Source organism: Triturus cristatus, chromosome 11 (genome assembly GCF_964204655.1).
Source record: "Triturus cristatus chromosome 11, aTriCri1.1, whole genome shotgun sequence".
NCBI classification, from domain to species: Eukaryota; Metazoa; Chordata; class Amphibia; order Caudata; family Salamandridae; genus Triturus; species Triturus cristatus.
The window spans coordinates 1,102,960,792-1,102,983,642 of NC_140594.1; the positions used below are offsets into that span (position 1 = coordinate 1,102,960,792).

Consider the following 22,851-nt stretch of genomic DNA (forward strand, 5'->3'; position numbering starts at 1 on the left):
CCAAAGGCGCAGAGTGAATTAAAGGCACAAATGATGAACTGTCATTAAAAAAAATATATATAGGGCAGTATAGATTTACTGTTTCTATCTTCCCAACTAAAGGTGCAAAAAAAGTTCCAGGAACTTTTAAAAGTAATGGAGAAAGTGAATCATGAAACGAACTATAGGTCAAGTCTACTGCTGTTGAACCCACAACTTGTCTTATTCAATTGAATACACATCACATCAACATCTGTCCAGAATTCGATCCCTGCTTGTAACTGCCCTCTTGCCTGCGGAGATTCAGCACAGCTGAAACTGGAACAGAAACCAGCCCTGGCAATCAGCTTGACTGGTTTGGAGTTTGGGGGGTGGGGGGGTATCGGGTGCTAGTGTGAAGCACCCCTCCCACTGCTCCGCTGCCGCGTTTGTTGCAGGGGCCGATATTTCAGCACTGCTTCAAAACCGCACCCTTCCAGCCCACCAGTAAAACGCACGGTGCCCGCTACGGCCAGTCCGGCCCTGAGATTCAGGCAGTGGTCTTAACTAAGCCTTCTACTGAGCAGCGTTCTATCTGAATAGATCTTAGTGCCTGGTGGATAGACTTAAATCGAGACATCTGAATAATACATGGTCTTGAGAAATTTGGTCTTTTTTCCCTGCAGTGCAAACACCATCTGTTGCCATTTGCGGAATCTGTCAAAAACAGGGCGCAATGCGTGATCAGGAAATATATATATGGCAAAGCACCTGCCAATCTGGCCAATCGTTTCCCATTTCATGAACATAAACAAGGTTTACGTTCAGCCAGTATTTTTCATCCTATCAGTACATACTTTAAACTGTAAATGTTAAAATAAAACCCTTGAAAACCCTCGAAAATTTATTTTAAGGCTGCGCCAATGACCCCAGAATAAGGATTAAAGAAAACAAAGACAATAATACGATGTAAAAAAAGAAAACAGGCGATGTAATATAAAGGTCTATTTAAGAATCACGTCCGGGTCTTTGCAGAATCTTAAAACGTGAATAGATGGCCAGAAGTTTTCTCCTGTAAAGGTGGCAACCCTAACTGCGGTGTCAATATCAGAAAAACCAGGCAGGGATGGAATACTGATAGATCAACTATTGTAACAGTTGCAGTTCTCAGATAATCGCTGTTTATAAAAGAAACAAAGTAATTCGTGTTTTGCATGTTCCCGTTTAGAAATGTATCCCCTGCACAGTTTCACCTTCCCAGAAGTTCTCCAGGAATATTTGGTGAGCTTGAAGAGAGCAAGTCATTTGCTGTAGACACGACAGTAATTCCACCGCAGCAAATTTATGACCATTTGGGGTTGCACCTTTAACCTTTCCTACATCTTTCTACTCCCACTTCCGGGCCACATTATCCTTGCCTGCGACCCTGTACTTTGATGTGGTTTACAGAGATGTTGTGCATGATTTTAGTTCGTGTAAATGGTTGTGCCAAATATTCTTCAAAGGTTTCCACATTCCTTTAGTTCACAAAGTTCAGTATTCTGTTGTTAATAATTATAAAAGTGGTCACCCAGACTTTAAATGGGATTGCTTTGAAATGTGACAACAATAGCATGTTGTTAAATGCTGAAACTTGACTCCAAATCTGATACCGCGTGTCCATAATCTATGCCTTGAAATATGCCGGCTGCAAACATTTATGGTTCATTTTCATTAAAACAGTTGAGATTTTTTGATATACTACTGAAGGTAATTACTCTTTTACGGGCAACGATCCAAACTGTTACCCTTCCCTGGGGCTTCTCATGGGGTATTGCATTTTATTTCTAGTCCTTTTAGTACATTTCAGCTGGGATATATGTGCTAGGCCTGGGTGAGATTTTAATTATACTGGGGTAAATGGCGTAATTTTGTGTGACAAAATATGTGTGAAATTACCATATCATGTCATTTCAAGGGAGACATTTTAACAGAAGTTAAACCAATTGTGTAGTTGTGTAACGTGAGGTGCATTTCAGGGAGATTTTTTATTCGAGCGAGCCTTTCAAGTAAATTTTGAGCAGAAAAATCCACATTTGAATTAGGGATGGGCGGAACTTGCAGAGTTTCACTCTGCAGAATTCTGCGGAGTTACATGGAAACTCTGAAAGATCCTCATAGTCCTGCGAGTTGATGGAATGATCACAGCACACAGATTTGTAGCACCAGGAGCTTGATTCATGCTGCAAAATAAGTGCAAACAGCACCATTGGCACGCCAGAGGGCGCAGCTTCTTTGCTGCTGCTAGAGTAGATTCTCTACTCGAGCTCCAGTTTTCTCACTGCGAACGATGGCGACCGCCCAAGCAGAGAAAATCTCGGCAGGTGCCGTCCTAGGACCCGAAAATGGTGCTAGAGGATGCCAGTTCTCGCTTGTGCTCACCAAATTGCCGTTGGCGAGTTTTGCCAGAACACAGCATAACGTGGAGTGGACAAAACTTCGCAAACTCTGCTAGGGGAGCCGTATTTATCGCCCATCCCTAATTTGAATACGAACAGCAGTGTTTTGAACTCAGGAGACAGCTCCTTTAATGAGGGCAGTCAACAAGTATTTCTGGAAGATCGATTTCCCAAGAGGACTGTTCAGGTAATTGTTTTTCAAAAAACTACAAATCCAAATGTGAGTGACACCCGGGAAAGGATTCAAACGTGAAGTTGTGACATCAATTGAGACTCTTTACAGTACTAGTTGATGCAAGAATTTGGATTGGCCAGACTTGACCCTGTACACGGATACCTCCTGGATCCAACCGGATCTCCTCTTACCTTCGCGCTCCCATCTCCTATCTCACAGTGGCTCTGTGATTGAATACCGCACTGCCTTCTCGCTTTATTCTCGAAATACCCTGGAGACGACCTCTCCTCTACGGTCGGACGCTTGGCTGCCCCATTGAATTTATTTATTGTGGTCCTCAGCACTATAGTTGAAAACAAGTGACCATATGTCCTAATGATGACCTGAAATCAATCAGGTTGAAACGTCGTCGACTCCCCAGCAAAGAACTTTGGCGCTGTAGTGATCAATTGAATTTATCCAATTTATAACCACTTATTGTATATGTTTGTCGTTTTATTGACCACATTGTTATATTCTATCGCCGTTCACGCTGTTTCTCTTTCACCTTGTATCACTGCGCCGTCACTTGTCACTAGCACGCCCAGTGCCCACTTGTGTGTTATGGTCACAATACGCTTTGATTGTATAGTAGTGCTGTTATAACTACCTACAATAACAATAACCTTACCTCCAATTTCCCGTTGTGGTCTCCTTTTATTTCTCCCGGTTCTTATGATGTATACTACTTATTTAACTGCCCTTACTAAACGATCCCCAGTTTAGACATTGTTGCACCGTTACAGTGTTTTGAACTCCAGCAAGGAGAAAGCAACTTGAAATGACATTTTCGAGCTGAATTTTTACTCACAGTTCAGGCAATTTTGGGTGTGAGATGCATTTTGAGTAATTTTGGGGTCATGAAATAAATAATTAAATTTCCCTCGTCATCGTTAGTCGAAATTCCACCCCTACCCCCGGCTCACCCCGCTCTTACCTGCACCAGCCGTGGCTGAATGGGAGTTCCCCATAGGATGCATTTCAATTTAGAAGTATCCCATAAGGGAAATCCCATCCTTCTGTCTAAGGGTGACAATTGTCCAAGGATAAACGACCCTGACTCGATGTCCTTACTGTTGTGGTACTGAATATTCTGGACCCGTGTTATAAATATCGTCGTATCATAACGATTTTGGTATCAGCAGACCGAGAATGATTACAATACTATGCACAAGCATTGTATTCATATTCGGGTGACGAAATCACCCTAAAGTCACTGTTTCCGTCCTGAACCCTCGGGTTCTATTTAAACGGCAGCCATTTTGTGATTGCCCTCACATAGGCCAATGACTAAGGCCAGAAACGAGTCTGAAGGACACGTTTTCCTTTGCTGACTCCTCTGTGACCTGGGCAAGCTGACTCCACTGCCTGAAGCCAAACCTGTTCGGCCAGTTCCTTTCCCAGTGGCCGAATGAGATTAGTATCAAGGCACAACATATCATAAAACCTTTCATCACACACAAACCATGCCCAATCTTACACACACCTGTCCCTGTTCCTTTCTTTATGACTTGCTTTACGAGGAGGAGGTGCCCGTTTTTATTGGGGGTCCGTCGATATCTGATGAAAGTACTGAGCCTTGCCGGGTAATTGATTGAGGGCTGGACAAACTGAAATATGGGCTTGTCATCATGACTCTGCTTTTTCTTTGTAGTGAAAATATGTGAATGGTCAACTGTAAAATAAGGAATGATTGCCTAAAGCATAATATTTTGTATAAAAGAGAAGGCTGGCTTTGTAAGGTTGAGCAGTCTCCTGAGTACACCGTGTTGTACTTCTAGGATACCTGTTACTGGCTGCAGCCAATAAACACGATCTTTGACTTCACCAAGAAGACTCTGTGTTTCTGTGGGTCTGAAACAGGAAGGACTCGAAGTCTTAGGGTGTGTTCCCTGGCACCGCTGGGTTCTGAAAAACCCAGTACTTCACTGTACCTATTACTGTTTTGTGGCCCTTATTATTAACAAAGTCTGTTCATTTCCTGAAGGTGACCAGGGTCTGCTTCCTACCTCTCTGGACATGGTCAAAGGTCAGAAATAATCAGGTGGTCTTTTTATGCCAAATATATGCTATATTCCTCAATCCACATCCAGAAAATGTGTTAGCGTGTCCTCATGATGGTTTAGGGAACAACCTGGAAAGAGCATTGTTGGACTCTAAATGAGAACGAAATAGGACCTTTGGACGTAAATATATTCCTGGATGCATTGTCACTCTGCCCTGGATTCTGGTGAGGAGCTTGCGCTGCAGGAGAAAGGCAGGGGGCAACCATGGGGCTCTGTCTGTACTGGGGGAGTTGTTGGGTAGTATATTTTGATGCTGATCAGAGCTGGACTGGCCGTAGTGGGCACTGGGCGTTTTCTCGGTGGACGGTAAGGGTGGGGGGATTTTTTGACCTGTGTGTGCCAGTTTTGTTACTGGGGGGCGGTTTTGCAGCAGTGGTGCAATATTGGCCCCTGTAACAAAAGCGGCAGCGGTGCTTGACACTAGCACCCACCATGGAGTCTCTCACTACCACCCACAATCCTCCCCCACGAGGGCCGGCAGAGCAGAATTGCCAGGGCTGGTTTCTGTTCCACGTCCGACCGTGATGCTGATGATCCAGCCCCCACAGTGCACTACAGAATTTCTTTTGTACAAGAGGAAATAGCAAGGCAGCAGTGCAAACGTTTCTACAATGGAGACTAACAAGATGGTGGTGCAATCGTATTCTGGTGCATCACCTATTGTTCCCGCGTCGCCTCACCTAACTTTACCATGCAGTGCAAAAAACAAGTGCACAGTCGGTCTGGACAGTATTAATGCAATACTATGAATACCTAAGTATAAGTAGTGAACACTTGTTGGTGCCATGTATATACCTCGGTCATGAGCTCTTTTTTATTTCCAGTTCGGCACCAAAGTTACTTTAGTGCTGAAGTGGGACATACTGCTTGCAATGCATTTTACGGTGTAGTACTGGGTGGGGAAATGTAGTGATGTCTGTCTTCTATGTGTGTTTAACGCACAACTAAATTGATTTTGAGGCATTTAGCACATGCAGAGACAAGGTGCACTGCTTATCCAATGCAGCACAGAACCTTATTCGCTGACCTTTCTCTGGTAGTAGGTGAGGTATGGCGTGTGAACTAACAGTGCATTTAAAATAGCACACAAGTTGACACAGAATCAGAGGGATTCTCTCCAAGCATTCAAAAAAGGACTTCTGCAAGGCTTGGAGAACCAATTCCAAAGTGGAAGAGGAGAATGTATCAACGGGTTATGATTCTCAATTCTTGCAGCTTGTGGCTGTAAATCAAACACCCCCTTCTTTGTATCCTTGAAAGCCTCAATAGCTGCCCAGTGCCCTATTAAAGGCACTGAAAGATTGAATAGATCCCCACCCTAGAAGAAATGGAGTAAGTTTAGTGTTGCACAATTTGGAGGCACAGGAATATGTGCATTATGGGGTACATGTTTATGTGCTGCAGGAGACACAGGGTGCAGTGTACTAGGGTTGCACAGGGCGCGATACACAAGGAGAACGCTACACTTTGAAGCACACGTTGATGTGTGTTGGGCGCCAACATGGTGAGGCACTGTGGGAGGTGATCACTTGTAGCACAGACTGTTATTTGAACAGGAACTGAAGCAATATGTTGTATGAGCATTTTTCTTCTTGCATCTATACAGTTACACTCCTATGATGTGCTCCAATCAGAGTGAAATATGTATTAGGAAGTACACTGAAGAAATATGTATGGGAACGTTAGTACAGGAATAACTTCAAAGATGTTAGTACAAGAATACCTTCAATGGCCATATTGCAAGGGGACATTATATCCCTCAATCCTGATGTAACATGAACTGTGAAATGAAATCTGTAACTACAATGCAGTGGGAAACTAGAAACAGAAAAAGGGCTATGAAAGCAAGGATATACACTGTTTATTCGTTGTTACTCATTAGTTGCAGCTCTGCCACAACACAGGCTTTTGGATTGGGGTCATTGTCAACAAACAATCAAAATGTTGCCTACAAAAGGGCCATTTTCAGTCATAAATTATATTTTTCCCCAGGCTGACCAGGGCAGTGTTCGCTTTTGGGCAGGATGTTTTGTCCACCTGAATATGTCTTTCAGAAGTACTTTGATTCTAGTTGTAAATTATCTGTTGTCCCTTCAGCAACTCATGCAGGATATGTGAAACTCTTTAAAAACACGTTGGGCCTGATTTAGAGTTTGGCAATCGGGTGACTTTGTCACAGACGTGAGGATATCCCGTCTGCCTCATTACAAGTGACATAGAAAATAAACCACCAATTTGTTTTATCTGAAAGCTACAAGCTACAACATCTGCAACTTCCTCAGGAAGCAAATATTTATTTAATCTGTCCAACTCAATGTGCCAGAAACAGTCACAAGTAGGAATACTGTTTGTTATGGATGATGACCAAACAAATGGAATAAGAATTGACGATCACATGGATTTTGTTTTGCCACAAAATCCTTAATACTCTTTTGTTTTCTGAGGAGAGTTGGTCAAGAGAGATAACGCCTTTGAGTCTTTGAAGACTGGCAATAAGCTGTAAAATATGGGAAATCCCACTTTGTTAGCTTGAATGTTACTTGATGAATCAAAGGAGTTCCATTTCTCCTGAATTGCTAGGAGTCATCAGACCTTTAATGAGCTTATAGAGAGGTTGACTCTTTCTCATTATATCTATTCTATCATGTCAATTTTTGGATAAGATAGCTCTTCTATTCTGTTGCAATTTCCCCAATTATGAAAAGTGAAAACCAATTATGGCACTGTGGCGGTGTCTTACTATCCAGTGCCTTTTCATCAGCTGGAAATAGTGCATGATTTTGAACAAACATCATGATATTATAAATCTAAACTGTTTTTTGCAATTCGCTGGTGAACTTTCTTGAACCACATCCAGAGTCACTACTGACTTCAGGGTTAGTTCAGAGTGACTATGTTAGGATTTCTAAACCCAGTCCTTTTTTGCTCAAGTCCCTTTTCAGTCTATTCTACATCGTGGTCACAGTCCTTTTCTATTGAAGTCTTTCTTCCAAGTCTCAACCCTGTTCCAGTCAATTTGCAAACAGCTATTCTAGTCCTTCTATCACCTTTCAGAGTCAGATCTCCCAGTCTTTGATTGTGGCAGCATTATGTGTTTCTCACTCTCTTGCTCCCAATGAGATTTAACTATACGTTATGGTATATGTTGGCACTCCTATTCACTACTGGAGATTAAGGGTTTCCCAATTATGTTCAAGTTCATTACATGACTTCAGTATACTTTGTCTTGTGAGCAACTTGTCCTTGGTCAGAATTGTTCTCACACCAATCATTCATGTATTTGGCCCTTCCAGTTAATATGCATGCAGTTAAATTTAAATGCTAGTATTGTTCCCAGTTTAGAGGTTATTTTGTTGACCATTAGCTTAGACATTGTTTTGGCTTGTTGGAAGGAGGCCTAAATATAGGCAACTGTGTAACTGTGGATAATGACACAAGACTTGAATATTTCAATCGATTTCCTTTCTAAATAACAATCTTCTCATTGTTTAGAGTTGTCCGCCATTATTCCGCTTGCTAGATTCAATTAGTTATTGTAGGAGTGGCCTTTAGTCACATCACACATGACACGTCTTAGAATGGCATGTATATAGCGCATTGTCACAAGATTTGCTCTGGGTCCTCAGGTCCTTTGTGATGGCAATGCCAGCAACTAAACCACGCCCACCGTGGGCAAAAGACTGGTACCAAATGCTACGCAAAATATTGGGGTCACTCTTGCAAACTTGAAAGTAAGATAGAGGCACCTGTTTGGTTCCCCAATATCTCAGAATCACATTAACAGTTTTTCCCTAAAAACTTCCACCATAAGAATTTAATTCATTAAAGTTGGAAACTTTAAAGAAGAATAGAAACCAATGCTGAATGGCTGGTTTAGCCCACTGACCATGCTGTTTATGGAATATATCTGCAGCTCACTTTAACTCACCTTTCCATTACCCGCAGTAGGCACGATGGCCTCCAGTGAAGTCTTCTGTTCTCTTAAATTGACCAACTCCTTGACAGTGGACACAGGAACTGAAAGAGGAGGCAATGCTGATGCATGTGGAATCCACTAACAAAGATGCTAAAGAAAACAGCAGAGAGATAGGCTCTATTGAGTGAGACCTGTAAAGAGAGAGAAAAGTCTTTAAAAAGCTGACGCCTCATAAAGGGAATAAATGACTGACACGTGCAGTAAGAACAAAGCAACCACCAGGATGGTGTTTGTATACATTACAACAATAGTCATAGAGCAGTTTATGGTGGTATCATAATGACCATGCTGGAAACAGCAATATTGCATGCATGGTATGAAATAAAAAAATTCTGCCCCAATACTTTCTCAGAAGCATCCACTTATTTGTATATGAGTATTGACGGTTATACGTATACACAACAAACAAGACAACAAACCTCTATTCACAGATTATTTTTAAACAAGATAGCCACAACAATTAGGAAAATGTTTCTCTTTATATAACAGGTTTAATCATTGCTAAATTAACCCCAATTTGACTTGTACATTACTTTGTTTGAGCCACTCGATTAGCTGTTTTAATATGAGAGGTGTTGTCGAAGATATTATTGTTTTAATGTTTGCAATGTTCACTTTTATTTCTCTTTGACTCACCAGCTAACAGTCCAGAACTATTCTTAAACATGCATTCAAATGTTTTATCGCACTTTCCAGACTGTATACACGGCCGGTATAATTAATGAGAACGAATGAGAAACTGACAGAGCTTTGATAAAAAAAGGTAGAAAGAGAATATGGACCTCTTTAATTCAGCAGTTGGACATTTTTATCATCCAGGTTATGCGATTGTTCATGGTGGTAAACATAATAGAAAAAGTGGTTTAACAACTACAATAATAACGTGTATCTTAACTCCGACCCTTGAGAGAACACAGGTAAATGGTAATGAGGAAGAACGGAGAAAAATAAACGATTACTTTTTCTACTGATTGCCTACTCTGGCTGTATCGTTTTATTTGTTTTTTAAGGTTTTTCCTTTATACAATGTTCTAGTCTTTTTATGCAGGTAGAGCTCATTCTTTTAATAAAATACTTTTATTGTCACAACGGTATGCGTTATTATCTCGTTTTGTCACTTTACCTATATCTGTACAGACACTGAATTAGGGACCGGATCTAGACTTTGGCCGATGGGTTACTCAGTCACTAAGCAATACAAGAGCATTATATCCTATGGCACTTGTAGTAAAGCAGATGGAATATCCGTTAAGTCAGAAAGTGTATCATTTTTAGGTTTCGCCTAGCGAACGCAGCGCATGCGCTGCTTTGCCTTGATTATGGTTGTTGGTTTGGTTCGCGAAGGGAGACAAACCATGTGCGCGCACGGACAGGCGATGTGCACGCGCATGGTGTCTCCTCTCTGCCTTGTAAGTGACAATAATACTTCAGAAAAAGTCCACTAGATGGCGCCATAAACCAAGCCTCAAGAGACGCAGACATTTGACCATGCCCTTGGGGCATGTGTGTGCGCAACATGTGTGCATAGATCATTTTCAGGGGTGTCTTTTGATACCTTTGCACCCTTGAAATTGCATGCGCAATGTGCGAGTACCTATTTGTACTCGCAAATTGCGCATGCAATCTCCCATTCATTCCTATGTGCCTGTAGGCCCATAGGAATGAATGGGAAGGCATTCCTTAATTACGCCTCACAATTTGTGAGTCGCAATTAAGGAATGTTTGGGAATCGCTAATTTTATAGAGATTCCTACATGCATATGCTTTTGCAATCCCTTAATTGCAATTCCTTAATAATCGCAGTTAAGGAATTGCAAAAGCCTACATTGATGCATGTGCCGGTAAAAGAGGAAGCTGTCTATTGCATAGGTCACAATGGAGTAGGTTAGGTGAGCCAAAGAAAAGCCATAGATGTCCACGATTCAGGCTAAGGGTAGGGAATTTGCATGAGCAGTTGTGCTTGGTCAAATATGAAGCTTTCTCTTTCTATACTCCATACATCGGTGCCCTGCTTTTTGTTCCCCAGGCTTGTCGCTAGACACAGCAGTTTGCACATCAATGGGAAACAAATTTCTTTTGAACAGTTGTGGTTGTCCATGTTAGCACTCGTTGGGACATTAAAGTCAGAGATATTGTCTCACCTTCTGGAAAGATTACATTAGATGAGTTGTTTTATTTAATACATAGGTGGCATTTGGAAAGAAATGAAGAACACAATTATAGGCCTGACTTATTTCCTGGCGGACAACATGTTGATCAGCTAGGGCGATGGACTGAATTACTCCGTCGCCCTGGTAGACGGTCCGGTTAGCAGATTTAGCATTGTCAGGAAAATTCACCACAGTTTCTGTTATTGCACTCCGCTATTTAACACAGGGCTCCATCAACATGGTGGATCCCTGCACTAAACAATTTTTTTTTAAATTTTCAAATAGAAAATCCCAAAACTGGATTTTATTTTTGAAAATAAAAAAGACAATGCCCCCCTCGGCATGGGAGTCCACTGCCATGGTGATGGGACTATTTAGCAGTTTCACTGCCCCTAACTGCCAGGGTTTTTCTGGTGGTGACGGGCAGTGAAAACTGGCCTCTAATTCTGCCAACGTAAATCATCTGGGCAGAATTACAGGTCTGCCTCTGTACACCTTTACTCCACATGGCCCTCAGAGCGGTTTAATCACTGCAGAGATGGAGCAGAGATGGAGTAGTCTTGGCCATCAACGTACCTATGGTCCATCTGCATCTGTCAGGATTGCGACGCAGAATGCTTACCACCAAGATATAAATCTTGCCCAGATGTTACTTAATCAGTAGATCTAATGCCTTCAGCATGTTATATATGGAGTGAAAAAATCAAAACATTTTTTTTAACTAAATAATAAGAATCATACATCATCCCACTGAAAACTGTACATTTTATGGTAATGAGGAGAGAAGAGCCCTGCCCACCACCAATGCCAACGGGCTAGCACCCTGAGGGGAAACCCATTGGAGCAACACCCTATTTCCTTGTTTGCTCCACACCTCATGCTTCTTCACCTATTCCACTTACTTAATGCATTTTGCTTCTGCTTGCTACTTCTAAGAGCTTTATTGCCAGTTGTTACTCTGCAGCGGCGCTGCTGGTGAACGGTGGCGGGGGTTTGAAAAAAAATAAAGAAAAGATGACTTACTTTCTGAATGCCGGCTGCCGCCTCTCCTCCATCCTTCTGTCCACGATGCACAGAAGCACACGGGCTCCCATTCACCCCTATCCAATCACCACGCTGATAGCAGCATTGTGATTGGTCTGAGCTCCGTAGTTCGCCACTCAGACAGGGACAGGGACTGCGAGCCTGTGCATGTTCTCCACCCATGCTGTGCAATACAGCCAGGTGGAGAACATTCTAAGTGCGCATAACGTAAGTGAACCATATCACTCCTCCCCCTGCTGGCTGTAACAACAGCCCTGCCCCGCCCCTCAAAACTGCCTCAGTACGGAAAAACAAAATGATAGGAACATTTTTTTATCAGTCTGTTTTTAATTTTTGCAATGCTCAGTAGGAGAAGTAGTGGGATGGTGCTCCTCCACCTTAGCGGAGGAGCCTCTGCTGCCCAGTTACCACAATATCAATGTTCAAATCGGATGTGAAAGACATTGCCACACAGTGTCTGGAGAAAGATTAGGCACCCACGTGACTGTCAGAGAGACATGGAGTATGGATGCTTCCTACAGAGACATTCTGTCAGCCTGTGCTGCAACTCCTAGCAGTAATTGGAACAGACCCAAAGGATCAGTGGAGAGCAGGGCTGTGTGGGCACAAATGATTGTTAGGGGTGGTGCTGCCCTTGCCACAAATGCAGATCACACAGTAACCTCCCAGTCAGAGCCTCTGTAGACACACTTTAAGAGCCCTGAGAGGCCTCTGGGCATGTCCCAGATCCGTGATTGTGAATGTCATTAAAGGAGGTGACAGTCACAGAAGCCACAAAAGCTGAACCAGAAGCTTTCTCAGGCACTTCAGTCAATTATATATAATTGTCAGGAAGCACGTCAGACCGGTCTGTCCTGCAGAGTAAACTTGTGGGAGGGGCAAATGTTGCTCCCTCTTTTAAAAAAAAGGGAGGCTCAATCTGGTTGTCACACGTAGACTTATTTGGATAACCCCAAAAAAGACTCATGCTGCCCGAAAGGTCAATCGGTGCAGGCAGAAATCTATAAATTCAAGAAAGTGCTGGTTTCGTCCTGGTCTCCTGTGAAACTGTAGAGCTATTGAGACAAGTCAGGCATTGGGGAGAGGAGTTGGCCTAACGGCTAGGGCGGTCGACTTTGAATCTGGGGAACTGGGTTTGAGTCTCGGCAATGAAGCTGAACATCCTGTGATTCTGGGGAAATCACTTAATCTACCCGTGCCTAACAAAAATGAATGTGTCCTCATCTAATGCAACTGGTGCTATGTAAAGTGCCCTGATAGCCGATTCGTGTCAAGTTTACACTATATAAAACTCTGTAAAATAAAAAGAAAAGAAAAACAAATTGGAAGTAACGCCAATTAAAAGCAAGTGGCAGTCTGCACTGGAAAACTGCAAGCATGCAGCTCCCCTCAAGCTGCATGGAGTATCTGTGTGGAGCCATGGTAGAGTGAGTGACTTCACTGTTGATGTTACTAATGTTTGGGAGTCCTCGACACTGGTGTATTCCTTACAATCTGTGCTGTTGTGGGCTACTATGTTGGGAACAGTGGTAAATGATGGACCATCTGTGACCCACAGCATCTCAGTGCCACTCTCCTGTGTGTTGATGGTGTGTTAGGAATCACTGTCTATCTCTCCATGGTGGACTGCTGCGTAGGATGCAGCTGCAGTGGTGGGATCCTTTGACATCCATGTGTTGTGGCGCCTCCATGGTGGGTTATTGTGTGGGAGACAGAGGCAGTGATGGTGTGGTTTGATATTTGTTTGCCATGGCACCTCCATCATGGGCTGCTTTGTGAGAGTCTGTAGAGCTAAAGGACACACTGATTAAAATACCCCAAACCTGGTAGGTAAGGGAAGCTCTTCGCTCGTGTTCCGACTTTCGTAGTGTGCTTGACGAACCGTTCACATAAAGCACACTACAAGGTAGTGTGCTTATAACAGTTTATCACGCTCACTAAAGAGATTAATCGTCAAGTCAACTGGGTAATGGGCATTTGTTCTCAGAGTGTCAATAGTACATGAGACCAACATCAGGACCAACTATCATTTTTCTTTTGTATCCTTGCATTATAGTGTTCAAAGCAAGCACTTTTGTGAAGAATTCACCTACATAGGGATTGCCTCACTGTTCGCAAGTTTCACCAATGTTAGCAACTTCTAAGGCTGAAAACAATGCCTGCGAGCCTTGCCACATTCATGTCTAACACATACAGAACAAATCATACTCATCTTTGGACCACAGCCAAAATGGACTCAAATGCAGCACTAACGGCTAATAATAAGCGGCATGGAAAACACTAAGCCCTGCCCAACATGGGGATGCTTATTCACCCACTGTCTGACTAATGCATGCATCTTTCGAAATCACTGTAAAAATTCCTCCTGGTTCTAGCATGGCACAAGATGGACGATGAGATCAGCTTCCCCCAGAAGGTGGAAGTGTAATGTCTCCATTCCTGTAGCTGGACAGTGGTGACCCAGACAATGAAGTGAGGGGATGGAATCAGGGCTACCTTTAAAAATTCAATGAGGACCTTGTTAGCAAAAGACTGCTGAATAGTTCACCCTGAGCACTGATATCTGATAGAGGGTCGGGCTGAAGGCTGGGACTGAAGGTTCTGTTGTTCAAGGATAGGACATTCAAAGACAGGGCCTACCCTTTGTCTGTCTCTGATTACTGCTTCAGGAAGGCTGATGACAGCAAAAACATTGGATACTCCTGCTTAGAGCCAGCCCCATTGCTACATGCTGTATGAGGCATAACTTTGCAAAAAGGTTATCTCTGTAGAGCTGCCTGAGAATGACTTTTGAAAAAGAACCAACCCAAACTGGTTCTGAAATCTAGAGGGAACCACATTCCCTGTCTGGAAAATGTGTATGGACGTGGTGCCAAACAAACCTACTTTGTTTCAGTGCCAAGTTCCTCTTGACCAAAGAAAGGAGTGCTAAGCACAATACTCAAAGAGCTGCAGTGAATTTAGAGCAGGTTTCTGCCTTACAGCCAATCTTCCAGGTTTGAGTGGACTTCACTTGAAGTCTGCACATTCTCCTGACAGAGCTGAGGGTATGCCTGAACTGCCTAGAAGCCTGTCTTCTGGGAGAGGGAAGGAAGTTGTCTGGCCCTACAGGAGCAGACGCTTTCCCACTGGAGAAGTCCACCATATTCCCAGTGCAAGGAGCACCCAGGTAAAACAGATTTGCCAAGGGAGCAAAGCCAGGAGTGACCTAAATCCTGGAAGAGTCTACCCAGTTTGGCTGGGTGCAGTTTCCATGTGAGCTCTATATGGCTGTACCAGAGAAAGTATCCTATATTGTATGACAATTTGCAGCTGGCTTATGAGACTGGTACTGAAGCTGTAGATGCTATGAGTGCAAGCCATGATTCACTGAAGTGGGAAGCCCTGATCAGCCTGGAAGTCACAACTACCAAAAAAGACACTACTTAGAAGAATTCAGCCTGGAGGCAGCAAATGCTATACCAGAACTCCCATGGCAACGGATCTTCTGTTTAAGGGGGACACGCCAGCAGCCTGTCTCGGGATAAAGTTTGCAGAGGCGAACCATGGGGCAGATCTGCGTGGCTGCACTCATCTTTGGTAGCAGCGGCCCCACAGGCTGGCTTTAGTGAGATGGGAGCCTGGGCCACATCAGCCACACAACCTAAGCTGCTACAAAAACCAACAGATAAAATGTGGTGCTTAGTCTGCACCAGGGTTAAGAGACACAATTGGCAGGTGAGTCTGCCACACACACTAAGGCGTTTTGCTGAAGGTGTAGCAGGACCTTAAATTGAGTTGCAGATTTGACCTGTAAGAGTATCTGAACCACATGCACTGGGGCTAAATCCTGTCTAAACCCATAATGTGCTGGGGACTTTACATACTTGGTCGTGACCATAGCAGAAGGAAGGGGGATATTCGGAGGGTATCCCCTCACTGTCTATTGCAACTTAGTTTTCAACACTATGTAGATTTGTGTAGTACTTAGTTCTGTTGTGTGGTTGAAGTACATTCTTTTTACATAAAATATAAGCACTGGGCTGAACATTAGGTTATTGTATCTATTAGTTGTCTTTTTGATTTGTAAGCTCTTTCCCCCCGCACTTCCTCCCAGAGAGGTCTGTGACCGATCACTCTGGCTATTCTGAATCGAGTGCCAAAGTTGTTGTGCTGAGCTGGCATTGCAGCCCCATAGTAGGACAGACCAGTGACAAACAGATTCACACCATATTGGGATCACAGTTGCCCCTGTCTACCTGTGGATCCCCAAACAGCTTATGACAAGCAATTATTTTCAAACTACTCACCGAGCCAAAACCTGAGGTGTAGGGAAGCAGACTTGATCACATAGACCTGATTCGACCTCAGAGATAGGTCGATTAGGACATACGGAACTGGAAATCACCATGCTAAGATCGAAATCAACCCAATATGACATCTTTCAAGAATAAACTGACACATGTCTCTCCGGAGAAGCCTTCTCATACCATCTAGAAGTAAGCAGACCGTATATTGTCGCATAAGTGGATTGGTTAAGTTAATAGCCACCTCCAGCGCATCCATCGGCACCAAAAAGTGGCTATCTGTAGTAAGTATGCTGGGCGTGAGTCCCGTGGGCACTGTGTTACTGAAACCAAGCTGTACCTGGCTGATGAGCCCATTTCTAGGGTGAAACTGATCCTGTTCTGGGTCAGAGAGGACCTGGTTTGGCAGTTCGGTCTGGACTGTTCCAATTGGAGCAGGGTCAAGAGTGATTTGCAAATAGCTGGGTCCAAACTGAGGTGGCATGGTGTGCAAAAGAACGATGGTCTGGGATGCGGCTCTGAGTAATTACCAGTGGCTGAGATTATTTCAAGCATTCCATCCATCACTTTTTGTGTATATTTAGCTATCTGTAATAAGCCAGCATTTTACAAGTAAAAAAAAACACATTCATTCAGTATCAGATTTGTGAGACCCGTGTTAGGCCTGGTCACATTTTGTAGTGCATCTCACTGTGCATAATTTAACTCTCTGTTTAGGACAGAATCAGAAAGCTTGAGATTGCCAGGCTCAGCCTGGGTGCAGAAAGACTAATTGTCTTACTGGATCTTTCTTTACTGTGTCATCAGTTTATTATAACAATGGTTATTAAATTATTAGGTTTTGTTGCAGGTGACACAGCTGTGGCATGTGAATTTCCAGTTTTTAGCTTCACCAGTGCTGCGAAGAGGAGACTAAGGGCCTACTTTAGAGTTTGGCAGACAGGATTCTTCATAGCAAACAGAACGGAGTATCCTGCCCGTCTCATTTAGAGCAGGGCAGATTAAAAAGTTCCATCGACAGAACCCCGAAATTGGCTTTGTTAATGGAAAGCATTACATCACCCATCCATTTAAGGTGGACAGAAAAATGTCCTTTTTTTCTGGCAATAGCGAACAAAAAAAGACAAATGACCACCCAGCCTTTAGATCATTTATTTTTCAGTACTACCTCCCACTCTGGAAGTTTGTTTCTGAAAAACAAAAAAGTGTAAATGTGTAGTGATCAGCCATCAAAACTGATGGGAGCTGTCCACCAAACTTTGTTTAAAAACACAGTGACTGCAGTTCCTTTCAATGAACAGGGAGGACCTCTTAAGTGGATAAATTTGATCGACAGCATTGTGACAAGATAGTGACGGCAATGTCCTCCGCCAGCCCGACAAGCACCATATGAATCAGACCCTACAGGTTACTATGTACTTGTTCATAGGATATGGACAGTTATGAGGAAGAAAGAAGATGGGGTGATGTTTCAGTTAGCTTGCCATGAATGCCATTACTCTGATTCCAGATCTCCTTTGTGACAGTTCTAAGATTTCCCTTTCCTCTCTCCAAGACTCCAACTTGGAGCATCGAATATTTAGTTTAACTGTAAATTTTATGAGTGAGTCTTGTTATTTCATACAGTAAACAAGAAGTAATTTGTTTGACAAATGAATGAAATATATACATAAGGGATTTAGGGGGAAAATATCTTTGTTTGTAAGAGGAAAGTGATAAGCTTGTCTCCAGGGTAGAGATTTGTCTCAGAGTAACAAGGACCTTGCAAAGAGTGTTGAAGTTTACAATAGGAAGACCAGGCAATAACACACCTCAGTCATTGTAGGTGGCAATTTCCCTCCAAACAATAAAGCAGGACACTGTCTGGATGACTCTGTGAACTAATGCATGCCTCTGAGAAATGTGGTGTGTTGGAGGTCATTGGTGCAAATACTGACAAGTCTCAGGCCTCCATCCTACCAAAGTTAGTACATTGAGTATCATAATTTGCGTTATAGGAACATCATTGCTTAAAAATGGCATAAGTATGATATAGGGGTGCTATATGCAAAGTTATTATTAATAGTAGTAGAAGTAGTAGTACTCTTAGTAGTAGTAATAACAATTGTAGAAGTAGAGGAAACAATAAAACATCTCAGATTTTATCTCTAAGACACTTTGGGGTCAATCTTAAGTCAATATTTAGGGTTCATGTTATAAAAGATGTCCAGAAGAGGCACACTTGTAAAGAAATGTAAGGTGGTTTGAATTGTTGTTTATTCAAGCATTTGCATTAATGTTTTTCAATTAATTTCCATTTCATTTCAATTGGTCCTTATGCTATGATGAGCTTACATCTCGTCTCTGTACAATTTATAGGTTGGCGGTCCTTCATTAAAAGAGTTCTATCACCTAAAGAACAAACAATACATGAAAATACAAAGAGAATATCTTGGTTTACAGTTTCTAAAAAGTCAAAGCAAGTTCATGCTGCCTTTTACACTGAAGTCCATGTCAGTTATTTCTATGTACAACTATACTTTAAAGATAGCGTTTCACATGCCTATGTTAGCGTTCCTCTGTTTCCATGCTGATGCGCCATTTCACTGTATCGCCATCTGTGTTTTTCTAGTGTTTATAGGAACGAAATTCCCGTTTGGTCGGTATTCTGGTATTGGTAGTGCTAGTACAAGGCAGCATTTTAAGTAATGGAACTTGCCTTTCATGAATTGGGCCAGAATAGGACACTTTACTACACAGGCATTTACATCGCGTGCCATTACCCCGCGTTTTTTACTACGCACAAACTTTTACAATGCAGGGCTTAACAACGCAATCCATTACAGTACATTGTCCATTACAAAACAATTACTATTCTAACTCCACTGGGGCGTTGTAATGGGGAATGCGTTGTAATGGTTTGCGGTGTAAAGTCATGCGTTTTAAAAGTTTTTGCGGAGTAAAAAATGCGAGTTAATGACATGCACTGTAACACAAGCGTTGTAAAGGATGTTTCCCATTGGGCCAGTATCTCAACCTATTTGGCTTTTTTGTCTGTCCTAGTGACAGCTTTTGCTACCTTGCTAATCTTTTGTAATTTCGAAAAATTATACTTCATATTCTTTGTAATTCTACATAAAGAAAGGGGCTTTGGGTCAGCCTCCTTCAGCCATCGGTCTGTGAGAGTGTCATTTACACTTTGGTTCAGCCCACAGAACAGCATACATATAGTAGACTGTGGGTCAACCCTCTTTAACCATTGGCTCTGCTGGGATTGTCAGTCTCATTTTGGGTCAGCCCACAAAATAGCCACGTGGGACCTGAAATGTCAGTCATGTGAAAGGATAGCATGTTGTCAATTTACATGTTTCCCCACTTTGCGATCAGCAACACGCAAATAGGTCCCTCTTTGAGGTATTGTTTTGCACTCACACACAGCAGAACCCCCTACACCCCCACAGAGAGTGCATGAGTAGTGAGTAGCCTGTTTCACTCCTGCCTACTTCCACAGAATACCAAAATCTGCTATTTAGCTTGTTCAGCAAATACTGGGGTGTAAAACACTAGAGAAAACAAGTTATTATTTCAATAATAGCCAATGTCAGGCGCCTCTTACAGTTGTCCAATTTCGACATAGCAACGTAAACTTTTATGACGATTTAAAAAAGAGAATTATTTCTTACTACCTATAGATATGTTCATTTTAAAATTCTCTATCTTAAGGATCTCATATTATTCACCTCACCCCTGCTGTGATGGGCAAAGAGCATCTGCAGTCAGAATCCAGCAGGACACATTTCTGTCCAGCTGTTCCTCATTTTTTCTAGCTGCATTGTAAATGTGTAAATGTGTATGTACTCGTAAAGCGCACTGCCACCCCAACGGGGGTATCCTGGCGCTTTTACTCATACCGCTGTGGAACCCTTCCTGGCCTTTCCCTGTGAAATGTCCACTCCTGGGCACCCCCATGGTGAAGCCAGGCATCCCAGCGCTGCTGGGGCCATTGTGGAGATTAAGCAAGCTATTGCCCAGAGTTGCAGCGTGGGACCCATGATTAGAATAGGCACCGAGGCAAGAATTATCAGGTCCGAGCAAATTGAATCCAAGACCCGCCGAGGCAGGGGATTGAACTCTGGTCCCGGGCCAGAACTCTGCATCAGGGTCTGCCGCGCTAACCATTGAGCCACACTTCTCCTTATAAGGGTAAATGTTTCCTCCAAATAGGAAACTTTCCTCGAATGAGTTATAAACTCCCGGGCAGACTCATAAACTGATGTAACTATTCCAGATCTGGTTCATGGTCCAAGAGTGTAAAACATAAGTACGCCTCAAGTTCCTACTACTCAGGTGGCAAGAAGAGACTGTTGCACAGCTTACGCCTACATGAAATTAAACACAAAATTAAAGTTGGATATTTGTGCAAATTTGACATGGTTGATGTGGACATTAGTTTAATATTAATTGTCAAAAAGGCACAGCAGGATCAGGTCTACTTCACTTAGAATGTGGTTCCCTAAATGCTCTTCCTTCTCTGAGAAGTACTGCACTTGCTCAATTAAAGTACATTCTTGCTTCCTGTTTGGGTTGAAATAGGGCCAGTTGTTTAGCAAGTCTGGTCTGTTTGCCAGTGCTTTATTCAGAATGTCAAACAGCAGTTGGAGACAGATGTTTTACGGATCTGTAATGAACACTGTTTCAGGAAAGATTTAAAAACCTGGCTCTTTAATCAAGTGTAGATATGAGTGGTCGATCCTGTTCTTCAGTCTTGCGTTTGAGCGCTGGGACGCCTCTGCTGAGGTAGATACTGAGGTAGCTGCTGAGGTCTCTCTACAGGTGACTTTGAATGATTGATGATGTTTCTGTTGTGTCATCTACTAGAGGTGCACACGAATTAGACAACTTTGATCGCGGCAAGGTCGACTCAGCCTTCTATTACGTAGGTGCTGGAAGTAGGGGTGCGGGGGTGAGGGCGGTACCACAGCACCCCTAAAAATAACCATGCTAGAGTTCAGAAGGTGAATGAGGTAAGAAATGCCTGTAAATGTTATGTTTATTGTCTCACATTTTCTGTCAATAACAGGAAATGTCTTCAGACAAATTGCTGCTGTTCTGGAAACTGATGTTTACTTTTATTTCTCTTGTGGGAAAGTGAGAGTGACCTAGGTGGCAGTCTGGCTGGGGTACAGGAAGTGAAAGAAAAGGCTGTAGGATGTCATTTTTTTCTAACACACAACAACATTTAAATACCTGTACACGAACTATACACATATTTCAAACTATATCAGCTATTAGGAAAGAAGTAATGAAGCACTTTTTTTTGTAAGTGCTGAAGTGTGATCAACACAACGATTTTAATAGGATCAAAACAAATGTGATGCTCAAATGATAAGTATTCGTAGAAACACAATTTTCCCACACATTACGACTCCATGTCTATGAAAATTCAGTAGCTATTCCAACAGAAACTGTTCTGTCTGTAAACAACAGTGTGCTACCACACCAGTGCTCCAAAATGCACCAATGGCTGCACACCACACCCATACCACTCTCCTGCTGAATAGGCGTGACACATTTGCTACACTTGTTTTTGGATTTCTGCTTGGATTTTTCACAGTACCTATGGCTCCAGTGATAATAACCACAATGGCAGCACCCCCACTCTGAAAATTGTGCCAGCACCACTGATTCTACTATGGTTGGAAAATTGTGTACCATTAAGTTTGGTAAGATTAACACTTGTATTTACAGTGCCTAAACTACAAAAGTGTAGCATGAAGCGCTATAAAAAACACGTTTCTATTCCATCTATTTCATCTTTTGTACCTCAATTGCATTGGCGTCGGGCTACATTTTGGCTAGTTACACTCTTAAAACTTTGTGTTCCATACATTTTAAAAATGCGAGCTTGGAAAGTTTTTCTTTTTTTTTTTAGTTTTACACAGCGCAAACCAGACCAGAATGTATTGGAGTGCTTTACATGAGCACCAGCTACAGGACACATTCTTATATTTTGGTAGGCAAGGGAGATCAAGTGACTTGCCTAGAATCACAGGATGTTGAGCTGACGTTGAGACTCAAACCTGGTTCTCCGGCTCCAAAGTCGGCAGCTCTGGTCATTACACCACATCCTCTCCCTTTACTGTTGAGAAGCAGGTGGTAGGGAGCCTTCAATAATGCATTTAGGGGGGAACAACCTTTACAACGCAACTTTTACAACGCACTACACTTACAACGCAATTTTTACAACGCAACATCCACTACAACGCATTCCATTACATCGCATGACACTGCAACGCATTTTTAAAAACTACCTTTACAACGCATTCCATTACATCGCATACTACCTTTACAACGCATACCATTACAACGCATAATATTACATTGCATTTAAGGTAAGTGTTGGATAGTATAGGGGTAAAACCCCTACACTATCCAACACTTACCCTACTGTTGCACCCCCTGGAGTTAGAATAGTAATTTTTACCCCTACACTATCCAACACTTACCCTACTGTTGCAACCCCTGGAGTTAGAATAGTAATTTTTACCCCTATACTATCCAACACTTACCCTACTGTTGCACCCCCTGGAGTTAGAATAGTAATTTTTACCCCTACACTATCCCACACTTACCCTACTGTTGCACCCCCTGGAATTAGAATAGTAATTTTTACCCCTATACTATCCAACACTTACCCTACTGTTGCACCCCCTGGAGTTAGAATAGTAATTTTTACCCCT

At 42.6% G+C, this 22,851-nt stretch overlaps 1 protein-coding gene across 2 annotated transcripts in view; it reads right to left on the minus strand.

The window, feature by feature from the left end:
* Window positions 1–22,851, minus strand: part of THPO (thrombopoietin) — a 248,356-nt gene that overhangs the window by 158,822 nt on the left and 66,683 nt on the right. For both annotated transcript variants that reach the window (XM_085635517.1, XM_085635516.1), the window contains exon 2: window positions 8,605–8,783. The gene's annotated coding sequence lies outside the window, so the exon portion shown is untranslated. The remainder of the gene's footprint in view (window positions 1–8,604; window positions 8,784–22,851) is intronic.